This window comes from Dendropsophus ebraccatus, chromosome 7, assembly GCF_027789765.1.
Source record: "Dendropsophus ebraccatus isolate aDenEbr1 chromosome 7, aDenEbr1.pat, whole genome shotgun sequence".
NCBI classification, from domain to species: Eukaryota; Metazoa; Chordata; class Amphibia; order Anura; family Hylidae; genus Dendropsophus; species Dendropsophus ebraccatus.
The window spans coordinates 2,367,800-2,381,087 of NC_091460.1; the positions used below are offsets into that span (position 1 = coordinate 2,367,800).

At 47.5% G+C, this 13,288-nt stretch overlaps 2 protein-coding genes across 6 annotated transcripts in view; one reads left to right on the forward strand and one right to left on the reverse strand.

The window, feature by feature from the left end:
• LOC138797152 (zinc finger protein 84-like) overlaps positions 1-13,288 on the reverse strand; it is an 863,099-nt gene that overhangs the window by 209,991 nt on the left and 639,820 nt on the right. The gene's annotated exons all lie outside the window — the stretch shown is intronic.
• The window catches only part of LOC138797191 (zinc finger protein 300-like), a 50,872-nt gene that overhangs the window by 34,541 nt on the left and 3,043 nt on the right, over positions 1-13,288 (forward strand). Inside the window, exon 2 of the mRNA XM_069977031.1 lies at positions 11,575-11,693. The gene's annotated coding sequence lies outside the window, so the exon portion shown is untranslated. The remainder of the gene's footprint in view (positions 1-11,574; positions 11,694-13,288) is intronic.

A 13,288-nucleotide genomic window follows, 5' to 3' on the forward strand; every position in this document is an offset into this window, starting at 1 on the left:
TGCTCTACTACTCCTCCCAATACTAGTCTACTACTCCTTCCAATACTAGTCTACTACTCCTCCCAATACTAGTCTACTACTCCTCCCAATACTGCTCTACTACTCCCCCCAATACTAGTCTACTACTCCTCCCAATACTGCTCTACTACTACTCCCAATACTGCTCTACTACTCCTCCCAATACTGCTCTACTACTCCCCCAATACTGCTCTACTACTCCCCCAATACTGCTCTACTACTCCCCCAATACTGCTCTACTACTCCCCACAGTACTCTACTACAATCTCAATACTGCTCTACTACTACTCCCAACACTGCTCTACTATTCCCCCAATACTAGTCTACTACTGCCCCCAATACTAGTCTACTACTCCTCCCAATACTGCTCTACTACTCCCCCCCAATACTAGTCTACTACTCCTCCCAATACTGCTCTACTACTCCTCCCAATACTGCTCTACTACTACTCCCAATACTGCTCTACTACTACTCCCAATACTGCTCTACTACTCCTCCCAATACTGCTCTACTACTCCTCCCAATACTGTTCTACTACTCCTCCCAATACTGCTCTACTACTCCTCCCAATACTGCTCTACTACTGCTCCCAATACTAGTCTACTACTCCCCCCCAATACTACTCTACTACTCCCCCCAATACTAGTCTACTACTCCCCCCAATACTAGTCTACTACTCCTCCCAATACTGCTCTACTACTACTCCCAATACTGCTCTACTACTCCTCCCAATACTGCTCTACTACTCCCCCAATACTGCTCTACTACTCCCCCAATACTGCTCTACTACTCCCCACAGTACTCAACTACAATCTCAATACTGCACTACTACTACTCCCAACACTGCTCTACTATTCCCCCAATACTAGTCTACTACTGCCCCCAATACTAGTCTACTACTCCTCCCAATACTAGTCTACTACTCCTCCCAATACTAGTCTACTACTCCTCCCAATACTGCTCTACGACTCCCCCCAATACTAGTCTACTACTCCCCCCAATACTGCTCTACTACTCCCCCCAATACTGCTCTACTACTCCTCCCAATACTGCTCTACTACTCCCCCCAATGCTAGTCTACTACTCCCCCCATACTGCTCTACTACTCCCCCCAATACTGCTCTAATACTCCTCCCAATACTGCTCTACTACTCCTCCCAATACTGCTCTACTACTCCTCCCAATACTGCTCTACTACTCCCCCCAATACTGCTCTACTACTCCCCCCAATACTAGTCTACTACTCCCCCCAATACTGCTCTACTACTCCCCCCAATACTGCTCTACTACTACTCCCAATACTGCTCTACTACTACTCCCAATACTGCTCTACTACTCCCCCCAATACTGCTCTACTACTCCTCCCAATACTGCTCTACTACTCCTCCCAATACTGCTCTACTACTCCTCCCAATACTGCTCTACTACTCCCCCCAATACTGCTCTACTACTCCCCCCAATACTGCTCTACTACTCCCTCCAATACTGCTCTACTACTCCTCCCAATACTGCTCTACTACTCCTCCCAATACTGCTCTACTACTCCCCCCCAATACTACTCTACTACTCCCCCCAATACTAGTCTACTACTCCTCCCAATACTGCTCTACTACTACTCCCAATACTGCTCTACTACTCCTCCCAATACTGCTCTACTACTCCCCCAATACTGCTCTACTACTCCTCCCAATACTGCTCTACTACAATCTCAATACTGCTCTACTACTACTCCCAACACTGCTCTACTACTACCCCCAATACTAGTCTACTACTCCTCCCAATACTGCTCTACTACTCCTCCCAATACTGCTCTACTACTCCCCCCAATACTAGTCTACTACTCCCCCCAATACTGCTCTACTACTCCCCCCAATACTGCTCTACTACTCCTCCCAATACTGCTCTACTACTCCCCCCAATACTAGTCTACTACTCCCCCCAATACTGCTCTACTACTCCCCCCAATACTGCTCTACTACTCCTCCCAATACTGCTCTACTACTCCTCCCAATACTGCTCTACTACTCCTCCCAATACTGCTCTACTACTCCCCCCAATACTGCTCTACTACTCCCCCCAATACTGCTCTACTACTTCCCCCAATACTGCTCTACTACTCCTCCCAATACTGCTCTACTACTCCTCCCAATACTGCTCAACTACTCCTCCCAATACTGCTCTACTACTCCTCCCAATACTGCTCTACTACTGCCCCCAATACTAGTCTACTACTCCCCCCAATACTAGTCTACTACTCCCCCCAATACTAGTCTACTACTCCTCCCAATACTGCTCTACTACTCCTCCCAATACTGCTCTACTACTCCTCCCAATACTGCCCCCAATACTAGTCTACTACTCCCCCCAATACTGCTCTACTACTCCCCCCAATACTAGTCTACTACTCCTCCCAATACTGCTCTACTACTCCCCCCAATACTAGTCTACTACTCCTCCCAATACTGCTCTACTACTCCCCCCAATACTAGTCTACTACTCCTCCCAATACTGCTCTACTACTCCCCCCAATACTAGTCTACTACTCCCCCCCAATACTAGTCTACTACTCCTCCCAATACTGCTCTACTACTGCCCCCAATACTAGTCTACTACTCCTCCCAATACTGCTCTACTACTCCTCCCAATACTGCTCTACTACTCCTCCCAATACTGCTCTACTACTCTTCCCAATACTGCTCTACTACTGCCCCCAATACTAGTCTACTACTGCCCCCAATACTAGTCTACTACTCCCCCCAATACTAGTCTACTACTGCCCCCAATACTAGTCTACTACTCCCCCCAATACTATTCCCCCCAATACTATTCCCCCCAATACTGCTCTACTACTCCCCCGAATACTAGTCTACTACCCCCCAATACTAGTCTACTACTCCTCCCAATACTGCTCTACTACTCCTCCCAATACTAGTCTACTACTCCCCCCAATACTAGTCTACTACTCCCCCCAATACTAGTCTACTACTCCCCCAATACTACTCTACTACTCCTCCCAATACTACTCTACTACTCCTCCCAATACTGCTCTACTACTCCTCCCAATACTGCTCTACTACAATCTCAATACTGCTCTACTACTACTCCCAACACTGCTCTACTATTCCCCCAATACTGCCCTACTACTCCTCCCAATACTAGTCTACTACTCCCCCAATACTAGTCTACTACTCCCCCAATACTAGTCTACTACTCCCCCAATACTGCTCTACTACTCCCCCCAATACTAGTCTACTACTCCTCCCAATACTAGTCTACTACTCCTCCCAATACTAGTCTACTACTCCCCCCAATACTGCTCTACTACTCCCCCCAATACTAGTCTACTACTCCTCCCAATACTAGTCTACTACTCCTCCCAATACTAGTCTACTACTCCCCCCAATACTAGTCTACTACTCCCCCCAATACTGCTCTACTACTCCTCCCAATACTAGTCTACTACTCCTTCCAATACTAGTCTACTACTCCTCCCAATACTAGTCTACTACTCCTCCCAATACTGCTCTACTACTCCTCCCAATACTAGTCTACTGCTCCTCCCAATACTAGTCTACTCCTCCTCCAATACTACTCTACTACTCCCCCCAATACTGCTCTACTACTCCCTCCAATACTGCTCTACTACTCCCCCCAATACTGCTCTACTACTCCTCCCAATACTAGTCTACTACTCCCCACAGTACTCTACTACAATCTCAATACTGCTCTACTACTCCCCCCAATACTAGTCTACTACTCCCCCCAATACTGCTCTACTACTCCTCCCAATACTAGTCTACTACTCCTCCCAATACTAGTCTACTACTCCTCCCAATACTAGTCTACTACTCCTCCCAATACTAGTCTACTACTCCTCCCAATACTAGTCTACTACTCCTCCCAATACTGCTCTACTACTCCTCCCAATACTAGTCTACTACTCCTCCAATACTGCTCTACTACTCCCTCCAATACTGCTCTACTACTCCCCCCAATACTGCTCTACTACTCCTCCCAATACTAGTCTACTACTCCTCCCAATACTAGTCTACTACTCCTCCAATACTGCTCTACTACTCCCAATACTAGTCTACTACTCCCCCAATACTGCTCTACTACTCCCTCCAATACTAGTCTACTACTCCTCCCAATACTAGTCTACTACTCCTCCAATACTGCTCTACTACTCCCTCCAATACTTCTCTACTACTCCTCCCAATACTAGTCTACTACTCCTCCCAATACTAGTCTACTACTCCCCCAATACTGCTCTACTACTCCCTCCAATACTAGTCTACTACTCCTCCCAATACTAGTCTACTACTCCCTCCAATACTGCTCTACTACTCCTCCCAATACTAGTCTACTACTCCCCCCAATACTGTTCTACTACTCCCCCCAATACTAGTCTACTACTCCCCCCCCCAATACTAGTCTACTACTCCCCCCCCAATACTAGTCTACTACTCCCCCCCCCAATACTAGTCTACTACTCCTCCAATACTGCTCTACTACTCCCCCGAATACTAGTCTACTACTCCCCCAATACTAGTCTACTACTTCCCCCAATACTAGTCTACTACTCCCCCCAATACTAGTCTACTACTCCCCCCAATACTAGTCTACTACTCCTCCAATACTGCTCTACTACTCCCTCCAATACTGCTCTACTACTCCTCCCAATACTAGTCTACTACTCCCCCCAATACTAGTCTACTACTCTCCCCAATACTAGTCTACTACTCCCCCCAATACTATTCTACTACCCCCAATACTAGTCTACTACCCACCCCAATACTGCTCTACTACTCCCTCCAATACTGCTCTACTACTCCTCCAATACTGCTCTACTACCCCCCCCAATACTAGTCTACTACCCCCCCCCCCAATACTAGTCTACTACTCCCCCCAATACTGCTCTACTACTCCTCCCAATACTAGTCTACTACTCCCCCAATACTGCTCTACTACTCCCCCCAATACTGCTCTACTACCCCCCCAATACTGCTCTACTACTACTCCCCATACTGCTCTACTACTCCTCCCAATACTAGTCTACTACTCCTCCCAATACTAGTCTACTACTCCTCCCAATACTAGTCTACTGCTTGCACTGCCATTGCTGCTACTATTACCCCCCCCCCCCACACACACACACACACACACACACACACACTCCTGATATCACAACTACTACAGCCCTTATCTTCTAGTCTAGTTATCTACAAGTCCCCTTGAAACCATACCCCCCCCCCCCTTGGAGCCATATATGTTTTAGGGGCCTCCTCTCTGTGCCCCCAATCAGTTTTAGCCCCCTCCCGATGCCCCCAGTTTTAGCCCCCCTTTGTGTCCCTAATCAGTTTTAGCCCCCAATAAGTTTTAGCCCCCATGCCCTCAGTTTTAGCCCCCCAATCAAATTTATGCCCTCCTCTGTTCCAGATATATGCTCCTCTGTGCCCCCAATTAGTTTTAGGCCTTCCTCTGTGTCCCCCAATCAGACTTGTGCCCTCCTTTGTGCCCCAATTAGTTTTTTTATGCACACACACCCTCTACCGTGATTGCACCCTCCAAGACCTTGATAATGTCCCAAACCTTATCCTTCGATGCAGAGGAAGCAGCAAGTATCATCTCTAACGTGAAAGCGACAAGGGAATTCTTGCAGATCCCCACAACTGTCCTTCGCTCTAGAGACTACGAACGCGAACGGCGTAAGCTAACAGCATTTGAGCTGCATATAGCAACTCTAACAGAATATTACAAAGTTGAGAGAATCCCGAGAGGATTGCGCAGTCGTCTTCGACCTACCCTCTTCAAGGAGGACCAGGATTTTTGTTTGCAATTCGAAAATATCCTAAATAAAAGTTCCTTTGATATTATCCTCTTAACCATCAAAACTCTTAAAAAAAAGATAGAGGAATCAACCAAGAAGGTGGAAAGCATCGAGAGTCAATTATCAGAACAACTGTCAACCAGCGAGTGGACGACCCTTCGAGAAAAGACCGACAAAGCGATCGAAGAATTTCGGTCTAGCACGGAAAGCGTGAAAAGAAATAAATTTATCCGAGATACCGAGGACTACTTATACGACAGGGTATACAAGTGGCAGGATCAGCTGTTCTATCCCAAGGACCAGCACTCCCGTGATCCATCTACCAGCTCAAGTGAAGGACGTCCCAGAGATCGAAGAGGTCGTTTTTTAGGAAGACAGCCAGCCAGCCAACCCAACCGACCGAGAGGACGAGGAGGCGCACGAGGCGGGGCCAAAGGACCAAACACCGAGAGAGACATTCCAGGGACACAGACCCAAGTACAGGTCAGTCCAATTTAGTTATTAATATCTCCTCCCACAACCTTACCCCAGTAGAGATGTCTCTACTGGGCAAGGGACTCTCGTTCTGCCCCACTAAGACTCTGGACACTTTCACATTGGAGGAGGACCTGCACAGGTTCTTCCGCCAAATCCGTTTGAAAGCCCACTTTACCATTAACCCACCAGAATGGACTCGTAATAGGGATCCGATCCCTATTTTTTCCATCACTAATCTTGGACTACGTCAGAAAAGTAAATATAATCCTCCCCATTCCCAACACGCTGTGGAAACATACATTGAACTTGTCCAGCGTGATGTCAATGACTTTCTCAAGACCACGGGTCAGATGGGCTTACCATATAGGTCCAATCTGACGGTGAAAGAATACCAGGCCCTTCACACCTTGGAGAAGACTAAAGACTTGATTATCAAACCTGCGGACAAGGGCGGGGCTCTGGTGATCATGAATAAGTCTGATTACATACAAGAGATACGCAACCAACTCTCTGACACGAACACATACTTACCTCTGAGTCATGATCCCACCCCTTCCCTTATATCCCAGATACAGTGTCTTACTGATAAATACCTCACTTTAGGCCTAATTGACTCCAAGACACAACAATTTCTTACCAATCAATATCCCATAACACCTGTATTCTACATTTTACCGAAAATTCATAAACGTCTTGACCATCCTCCAGGTAGACCGATAGTGGCTTCCACCGACTCATTGTTGGCTCCTCTTTCCATCACATTAGAGAAGATACTCACCCCCCTGGTCAAACAAACCCGTTCCTTCCTCCTTGACACCTCCCAGTAAGCTTACAGGAGGAGGGGTGTTACATTGTGTTACTATCAGTGTGTGACCCCAGCAGTAAGGTAAGCTTACAGGAGGAGGGATGTTACATTGTGTTACTATCAGTGTGACCCCAGCAGTAAGGTAAGCTTACAGGAGGAGGGGTGTTACATTGTGTTACTATCAGTGTGACCCCAGCAGTAAGGTAAGCTTACAGGAGGAGGGATGTTACATTGTGTTACTATCAGTGTGTGACCCCAGCAGTAAGGTAAGCTTACAGGAGAAGGGATGTTACATTGTGTTACTATCAGTGTGTGACCCCAGCAGTAAGGTAAGCTTACAGGAGGAGGGATGTTACATTGTGTTACTATCAGTGTGACCCCAGCAGTAAGGTAAGCTTACAGGAGGAGGGATGTTACATTGTGTTACTATCAGTGTGACCCCAGCAGTAAGGTAAGCTTACAGGAGGAGGGAGGTTACATTGTGTTACTATCAGTGTGACCCCCCCCCCCCCCCAGCAGTAAGGTAAGCTTACAGGAGGAGGGATGTTACATTGTGTTACTATCAGTGTGACCCCCCAGCAGTAAGGTAAGCTTACAGGAGGAGGGATGTTACATTGTGTTACTATCAGTGTGTGACCCCAGCAGTAAGGTAAGCTTACAGGAGGAGGGGTGTTACATTGTGTTACTATCAGTGTGTGACCCCAGCAGTAAGGTAAGCTTACAGGAGGAGGGGTGTTACATTGTGTTACTATCAGTGTGTGACCCCAGCAGTAAGGTAAGCTTACAGGAGGAGGGATGTTACATTGTGTTACTATCAGTGTGACCCCAGCAGTAAGGTAAGCTTACAGGAGGAGGGATGTTACATTGTGTTACTATCAGTGTGACCCCAGCAGCAGTAAGGTAAGCTTACAGGAGGAGGGATGTTACATTGTGTTACTATCAGTGTGACCCCCCCCCCAGCAGTAAGGTAAGCTTACAGGAGGAGGGATGTTACATTGTGTTACTATCAGTGTGTGACCCCCCCAGCAGTAAGGTAAGCTTACAGGAGGAGGGGTGTTACATTGTGTTACTATCAGTGTGACCCCCCAGCAGTAAGGTAAGCTTACAGGAGGAGGGATGTTACATTGTGCTACTATCAGTGTGACCCCAGCAGTAAGGTAAGCCTACAGGAGGAGGGATGTTACATTGTGTTACTATCAGTGTGACCCCCCCAGCAGTAAGGTAAGCTTACACGAGGAGGGATGTTACATTGTGTTACTATCAGTGTGACCCCAGCAGTAAGGTAAGCTTACAGGAGGAGGGATGTTACATTGTGTTACTATCAGTGTGACCCCAGCAGTAAGGTAAGCTTACAGGAGGAGGGATGTTACATTGTGTTACTATCAGTGTGTGACCCCAGCAGTAAGGTAAGCTTACAGGAGGAGGGATGTTACATTGTGTTACTATCAGTGTGTGACCCCAGCAGTAAGGTAAGCTTACAGGAGGAGGGATGTTACATTGTGTTACTATCAGTGTGTGACCCCAGCAGTAAGGTAAGCTTACAGGAGGAGGGATGTTACATTGTGTTACTATCAGTGTGTGACCCCAGCAGTAAGGTAAGCTTACAGGAGGAGGGATGTTACATTGTGTTACTATCAGTGTGACCCCCCAGCAGTAAGGTAAGCTTACAGGAGGAGGGATGTTACATTGTGTTACTATCAGTGTGTGACCCCAGCAGTAAGGTAAGCTTACAGGAGGAGGGGTGTTACATTGTGTTACTATCAGTGTGTGACCCCAGCAGTAAGGTAAGCTTACAGGAGGAGGGATGTTACATTGTGTTACTATCAGTGTGTGACCCCAGCAGTAAGGTAAGCTTACAGGAGGAGGGATGTTACATTGTGTTACTATCAGTGTGACCCCAGCAGTAAGGTAAGCTTACAGGAGGAGGGATGTTACATTGTGTTACTATCAGTGTGACCCCAGCAGCAGTAAGGTAAGCTTACAGGAGGAGGGATGTTACATTGTGTTACTATCAGTGTGACCCCCCCCCCAGCAGTAAGGTAAGCTTACAGGAGGAGGGATGTTACATTGTGTTACTATCAGTGTGACCCCCCCCCCAGCAGTAAGGTAAGCTTACAGGAGGAGGGATGTTACATTGTGTTACTATCAGTGTGACCCCAGCAGTAAGGTAAGCTTACAGGAGGAGGGATGTTACATTGTGTTACTATCAGTGTGACCCCAGCAGTAAGGTAAGCTTACAGGAGGAGGGATGTTACATTGTGTTACTATCAGTGTGACCCCCCCCAGCAGTAAGGTAAGCTTACAGGAGGAGGGATGTTACATTGTGTTACTATCAGTGTGTGACCCCCCCAGCAGTAAGGTAAGCTTACAGGAGGAGGGGTGTTACATTGTGTTACTATCAGTGTGACCCCCCCAGCAGTAAGGTAAGCTTACAGGAGGAGGGATGTTACATTGTGTTACTATCAGTGTGACCCCAGCCGTAAGGTAAGCTTACAGGAGGAGGGATGTTACATTGTGTTACTATCAGTGTGTGACCCCAGCAGTAAGGTAAGCTTACAGGAGGAGGGATGTTACATTGTGTTACTATCAGTGTGACCCCCCCAGCAGTAAGGTAAGCTTACAGGAGGAGGGATGTTACATTGTGTTACTATCAGTGTGTGACCCCAGCAGTAAGGTAAGCTTACAGGAGGAGGGATGTTACATTGTGTTACTATCAGTGTGACCCCAGCAGTAAGGTAAGCTTACAGGAGGAGGGGTGTTACATTGTGTTACTATCAGTGTGTGACCCCCCAGCAGTAAGGTAAGCTTACAGGAGGAGGGATGTTACATTGTGTTACTATCAGTGTGTGACCCCAGCAGTAAGGTAAGCTTACAGGAGGAGGGGTGTTACATTGTGTTACTATCAGTGTGACCCCCCCAGCAGTAAGGTAAGCTTACAGGAGGAGGGATGTTACATTGTGTTACTATCAGTGTGACCCCAGCAGTAAGGTAAGCTTACAGGAGGAGGGATGTTACATTGTGTTACTATCAGTGTGACCCCCCAGCAGTAAGGTAAGCTTACAGGAGGAGGGGTGTTACATTGTGTTACTATCAGTGTGTGACCCCCCAGCAGTAAGGTAAGCTTACAGGAGGAGGGATGTTACATTGTGTTACTATCAGTGTGACCCCCCAGCAGTAAGGTAAGCTTACAGGAGGAGGGATGTTACATTGTGTTACTATCAGTGTGACCCCAGCAGTAAGGTAAGCTTACAGGAGGAGGGATGTTACATTGTGTTACTATCAGTGTGTGACCCCCCAGCAGTAAGGTAAGCTTACAGGAGGAGGGGTGTTACATTGTGTTACTATCAGTGTGACCCCCCAGCAGTAAGGTAAGCTTACAGGAGGAGGGATGTTACATTGTGTTACTATCAGTGTGACCCCAGCAGTAAGGTAAGCTTACAGGAGGAGGGATGTTACATTGTGTTACTATCAGTGTGTGCCCCCAGCAGTAAGGTAAGCTTACAGGAGGAGGGGTGTTACATTGTGTTACTATCAGTGTGACCCCCCCAGCAGTAAGGTAAGCTTACAGGAGAAGGGATGTTACATTGTGTTACTATCAGTGTGACCCCAGCAGTAAGGTAAGCTTACAGGAGGAGGGATGTTACATTGTGTTACTATCAGTGTGTGACCCCAGCAGTAAGGTAAGCTTACAGGAGGAGGGGTGTTACATTGTGTTACTATCAGTGTGACCCCCCCAGCAGTAAGCTAAGCTTACAGGAGGAGGGATGTTACATTGTGTTACTATTAGTGTGTGACCCCCCCAGCAGTAAGGTAAGCTTACAGGAGGAGGGGTGTTACATTGTGTTACTATCAGTGTGTGACCCCAGCAGTAAGGTAAGCTTACAGGAGGAGGGATGTTACATTGTGTTACTATCAGTGTGTGACCCCCAGCAGTAAGGTAAGCTTACAGGAGGAGGGATGTTACATTGTGTTACTATCAGTGTGACCCCAGCAGTAAGGTAAGCTTACAGGAGGAGGGATGTTACATTGTGTTACTATCAGTGTGACCCCAGCAGTAAGGTAAGCTTACAGGAGGAGGGATGTTACATTGTGTTACTATCAGTGTGACCCCAGCAGTAAGGTAAGCTTACAGGAGGAGGGATGTTACATTGTGTTACTATCAGTGTGTGACCCCCCCAGCAGTAAGGTAAGCTTACAGGAGGAGGGGTGTTACATTGTGTTACTATCAGTGTGACCCCCCAGCAGTAAGGTAAGCTTACAGGAGGAGGGATGTTACATTGTGTTACTATCAGTGTGACCCCCCCAGCAGTAAGGTAAGCTTACAGGTGGAGGGATGTTACATATGCTGTGGCCCCTGTATGGTTTGGGGCCCCTGGCTGTGACATAAAGGCAACGGCAGGACTAGCCCCTCCTTGCGCTCCAGTTGTCTCCTCTTCTCCCCCAGACGCTTCTTCTCCTGAATGACCCCCCCCCCCCCCCCCAAGGATGGAGAAGGACAGGAATGAGATCAGTAAGAGAATATTACACGTCACCTTGGAGATCATCCGCCTGCTGACCGGAGAGGTAACTTCTCTAGATTTCCACCATTGTTGTCTGGGCTCTTTGGTCCCCTCCCTCCCTCCCCCGCTCTATGTTCTGGATCTGGTCTCCTCTTTGTAGGTGCGGTGGTCTCCAGAACTGACCCCAGTAGTCCAGATGTGTCTTCTCCTCCTCCTCCTCCTCCTCCTCCTCACTAGAGCTCTATACAGGGGGACAATCTCCTCTTTGTAGTGAGGAGGAGGCAGGAATATTGGGCTCAGTCCCCTCATTGTCTCTCTCCATCCCCAGGATTACACCATAGTGAAGAAGACATGGGGGGAGGGTGTGGCCTTCCCCCAGGAGTCAGGAGGGCGGAGCAGGGCCCGGGGCCCCATCACGGAGCCTCCATCACTGATACATGAGCAGAAGATCCTAGAACTCACCCACAGGATGACTGAGCTGCTGACTGGAGGAGGCTGCTGGAGTTCATTGGGGGAGATTTATCAAAGAGTGTAAAATTTAGACTGGGGCAAACTACCCACAGCAACCAATAACAGCTCAGCTTCCAGCTCTGGTGAAAGGAAAGAGGAGCTGTGATTGGCTGCTGTGGGTAGTTTGCCCCAGTCTAAATTTTACACTCTTTGATAAATCTCCCCCAATGTGTCTATCACCATGAGGCTTGCCAGAAAGTATATCACTAAATGTTGTTAAAGGGTTGGTCCCATCTCATCTTGACAAATATGCCCTATCCACACTATCCATAAGATATAACTAAGAGATGGCAGAGGGTTTATTCTACTGACAATCTTGATATTCGGGACCCGTAAATGATTCTGTATGAAGTTGTCATCGCCGTTCGCTGTATTAGTCTGTAGTGTCCCAGAGCAGGTGCACCTCTCTATCCTAGCACAACCATCAGGTGTTCCTGTATTACTCCCCTATGGGATGAAGTTGCTTTTTACTCCTTGCCCACTTGGTGTCTCACGCTCTATGTTCTTTGCTCCGCTGAAAGTATCCCAAGGGTTAATGTTTCACTTGTTTATGGTCACTGTTGCCCAATCCTTAGGCTGGGTACCACACAACACTTTGCACCTATACAACACTTAGCTACAGGTTGTTCTAGATGCTTCCCTGCCAATGGGAGACAAGTACCGCCCATTACTTAGGGGGCGCTCTAGTGTAGAGGTGGTTATAGAGAAGGATTCAGGCTAGTGTGTGTTATAAGTATTATTCAGAGCTAAAGCCAAAGGTGGGGTAGCTGCCACATAGAGGACACCTCGCCTACGTCTGGGTGACTCTTTCTTCAGTTCAAGCCAGGACTTTCCTGAAACAGAGAGTTTGCCTGCAGCGGAGCAAAGTGCGACTAAGTCCAAGTACTCCATTAATTTTCAGCGAAAATCTCCTAAAGTGTGAGTATGAGTGTCAGTCACCCCGATAGGTTTCTGATACTACTTAGGCAAGGCCTCTTGGTCGCTCCTTAACCACCTCCTCAAGTCAAGTAAAGACCAACCAAACCCTTAAAGGAGAAGTCCAGCCAAAATTTTTATTAAATTATTGTATTGCCTCCCGAAAGTTATACAAATCCCCAATATACACTTATTATGGGAAATGCTTATAAAGGGCTTTTTTTTCCCTGCACT